This window comes from Pongo pygmaeus, chromosome 1 (genome assembly GCF_028885625.2).
Source record: "Pongo pygmaeus isolate AG05252 chromosome 1, NHGRI_mPonPyg2-v2.0_pri, whole genome shotgun sequence".
Lineage (NCBI taxonomy): Eukaryota > Metazoa > Chordata > Mammalia > Primates > Hominidae > Pongo > Pongo pygmaeus.
Window position 1 is genome coordinate 183,979,713 of NC_072373.2, and position 4,041 is coordinate 183,983,753.

Below are 4,041 nucleotides of genomic sequence, written 5' to 3' on the forward strand. Positions count from 1 at the left end.
TGGGCCAGTGGTGTCAGGTTCCCAGTGCTGAGCCCTCCCTCTGCAATCCTCTGAGGGCCTTTGTTGGAAGTTCAGACACACTTGTTGGGGGGTGGGCAGAAGGCCACCTCCTAATCGGCTTTCCCAGAAGCTAAAGGAGAATGAGTGATGGGGGTGGAGGGCTCCAGCCCAGAGCAGCTCTGTGGGAAAGAGATGAGGGAGGTGCCCAGCCCTAAAGGGGTCCATCCCCCAGACCCTCTCAGCAGGGGCCCCTTCCCTGAGGGCCCCTAAGGAACCAGACCCCTGAGCTGCAAGAACACTGGCCAAGGCCTAAGAGAAGGGGGAATTACCGGGCGCCGTGGCTCAGCCAGGCGGTGGCTCACGCCTGTAATCCCAGCATTTTGGGAAGCAAAGGCAGGTGGATCACCTGAGGTCAAGAGTCTGAGACCAGCCTGGCCAACATGGTGAAACCCCGTCTCTGTTAAAAATACAAAAAATTAGCCAGGAATGGTGGTCAGCGCCTGTAGTCCCAGCAACTGGGGAGGCTGAGGCAGCAAAATCCCTTGAACTCGGGAGGTGGAGGTTGCAGTGAGCCAAGACCGCACCATTGCACTCCAGCCTGGGCAACAAGAGCAAAACTCTATCTCAAAAAAAAGAAAGAGAGAAAATGCGGAATTTGGAGAGAAGCTTTGGGGAGCCCCCTACCTTTCCCATTTCCCCCACCATGGGCTATCTGAGCACCAACGGCACACTGGGCCCAGAACTGCTCAGCTTCTCAGCCTCCCCAGTGCCTTCTCCTTTTTACCTCCTCTGAGTCACCCAGGAAGCAGGCTGGACCTGGTTAAAGATTACTATTCAACAGAAGAGGAAACTGCAGACCAGAGAGGGGTAGTTATTTGCCCTCAGTAAACAGCAAGCCAGGCTTAGCTCATCCTGGCTCCACCAGTAGCTTTCTCTTCTCTTCGTGGTCAGCGTTTCCCTGAGGTCCCATCCTCTGCTTCTCTCTCTGTAATCTCATTTAGCAACGTGGCTTCATTCACCATCTCCCTGTGACAACCATCAAGGCTAAGAGCATGGATCCTGAGGCCAGCCAGGTTCATCCCTTGGTTGGCCCATGACTAGCTATGTGGCCCTCGGCAAGTTATTTAACCACTTTGTACCTCAGTTTTCCCATCTGTAAATGAGGATAGTAATAGCACCTACCTCATAGAGTTGTGTAAGGATTAAGTGACTTCTTTTATTTATTATTATTATTATTATTATTAATTATTTTTTGAGACACAGTCTCACTCTGTCGCCCAGGCTGGAGTGCAGTGGTACAATCTCGGCTCACTGCAATCTCCACCTCCCGGGTTCAAGCAATTCTTCTGCCTCAGCCTCCTGAGTAGCAGTGAATATAGGTGCCCACCACCACGCCCGGCTAATTTTTGTATTTTTAGTAGAGTCAGGGTTTCACCATATTGGCCAGGCTGGTCTCGAACTCCTGACCTCATGATCTGCCCACCTCGGCCTCCCAAAGTGCTGGGATTACAGGAGTGAGCCACCATGCCCAGCCAAGTGACTTCTTCTGTGTAAGGTGCCAGGCACAGAGAAAGTCTGTGTCAGGAGCAGAGACAGACCCTACATCTTCCCTTGAATAAATAGAAGGCTCCTCAAATGCAGCAAACAAGACTACCCTGAGCTCAGGATCATTTTCGGACACTCACTCCATCCCAGCAGAGTAGGGGTCTCCATCTACCCTATTGCCTGGCCAGAGACTTGAAAGTACCCTTGACCCTCCCCATCCTGCTTAAAATCACCACAACAATTTTCCTTCCGAAATCTCTCATCAATCAGACCCCTGCTCTGCACTCCCTCCCCCAGTCCAGATGGATGCCACCCTCCTCTCACCAGGATGTGACAGATACTGGCCTCCTCTCTGATCTCCTGCCCCCAGCTCCTTCTCATGAGCCACCATGCAGCAAAAGTGGGGGTTACTAAAATACACATAGATCACCCCACTCCCTCACTGGGAATAGCTTCCAGTGCCTCCCACACCCTTGGCCCTTGGGCTTCAGTCCAAGGTCCTTGTTTCCCTCCTCATCCTCACTGGCTGGCACCACCCCCACCATCCTCAAGCCCCACCCAGACAAGTCCCTTGTTCTTTCAGGGCTCAGGGCTTTGGCAAGCTGGCTCAGTCCTGCAGCTTTCTATGAGCTATGCCTCTCCCAGGGCACCCTTCTCTTTGACTTCCTGGTGAACAATGGACCCATGAGACTCAGATCAAAAGTCTCCCTCCCAAGGGGCCTTTCTGATCTCCCTAGACTGAGCTAGGGGTCCTCTTCTGTGCTCCCACAGGTATCCTTTTTTTTTTTTTTTTTTTTGAGACACAGTCTCGCTCTGTCGCCCAGGCTGGAGTGCAGTAGTACCGCGGCTCACTGCAACCTCCGCCTCCCAGGTTCAGGTTCAAGCAGTTCTCGTGCCTCAGCCTCCCGAGTAGCTGAATAGCTGGGATTACAGGCACACGCCATCACGCCTGGCTAATGTTTGTTATTTTTAGTAAAGACAGGGTTTCTCCATGTTGGCCAGGCTGGTCTCGAACTCCTGACCTCAGGTGATCTGCCCACCTTGGCCTCCCAAAATGCTAGGATTACAGGCGTGAGCCACTGTGCCCATCCCAAGGTCTCCATTTTTTGAACACCATATCACCCTGTGTTGTATTGTTTTCCTTACTTGTTTCTATGTAGCCAGCTCCCAGCACAGGCATAGGCATACAGCAGGTGCTCTGTATATGCCAAGTGCATGAGTGATTTGAACTGCAGTGTTACCAGGGTGCCCTTTATGCCAGGGAAGGTGTGTCCCTTGGGGCTGAAGTATGTAGGAGGCAGTCAATGGCTCAGGCCAGGGGAGGGAGCAGTGGGAGATTTGAGGCAGATATTTGATCTCTCAGCCCCTCCCAGGGAGGCAGGGGACAAGGTGAAAGGGAGACGCTCCCCGCCCTAATCCTCAGCCCACTGGGGAGAGAGGAATGCGTCTCCTGGGGTGGACCTGGGAAGTGGGGAGGTCAGGGCCCGCCCCCTGGGAAGCCTAGCAGACAGCTCCCTGCATACATTCAGGCCTGCTGGGTTCTCCTACCAGGAAATCCGCAGACAGAGGAGACTGTCACCTCCCCCAAACCTCAGCCAGGTGCATGCACCACCTCTTCTGGCTCTCGGCCCTGCGCAGGCACTCTGGAGCACCGGGGAAGAAGGTGGAGCCAAAGCAGCCAGGACTGAGCAGCGATCTCTTGCATCTCTTGTCTTCTTTTTCTTGAAATGCAGCTGGAGGGACCAGGTTTCACAGCAAGAACTTCCTGGCTGTGCATTTTTTCTGCACTTATTGCCTGTATGTACCGTCTTGCCGTCTATCTCGCGCTGTCTCTCCTGCTCATCGTGAATGTGCTCATACACACACAGATGCAAGCAGACACTTAGGAATTCATAGCACAGGTTCTCAGACCTGCAGATAGACTTATAATAACACAGACACACCACAGCGCACCGTGGCAGAAAGCCCTCCTTCATCCTCTGCTTGCTCACCTCTGAGGACAGAGCTCACAGCCTCTGAAGGTCTCCCTTTCCATTGGAAAACAGCTCTGGCTGTAGATCCAAATGTCTCTTACCACTCCCCTTTGGCCCTGGCTTACTTGCAGTTTTCCACAGAATCCCCTGCCTCTCTCTGTCCTGCAGACCCATCCATCTCCCAGGCTACACTGAATACTCCCAGGCATTGCTTGTCTCGGGTGTCTCATGTCCCAGGCTACTCTGCCACTTGTGTTTGGGTGAGGTCCAAACAGCCTAGAGAAGATGGAACTCTCCCCCATTATCTGCTCCCCTGCAGCCATTCCAGAGTGGCATCCCGGCTGCAGATTAGTAGGGGCCACAGAGAGAGCTACACAGTCAGCGTGACAATGGCCAATAGTGCGGTAGGTCCGCCTCCCTCCCCACTGGCCATGGCATCAGAGGGGCAGTGAACAGACCTGGAGACACTGCCTGCTCAGGCCACTGCAGGCATCTCTGGGAATGAACATGGACTGAGGTCTAA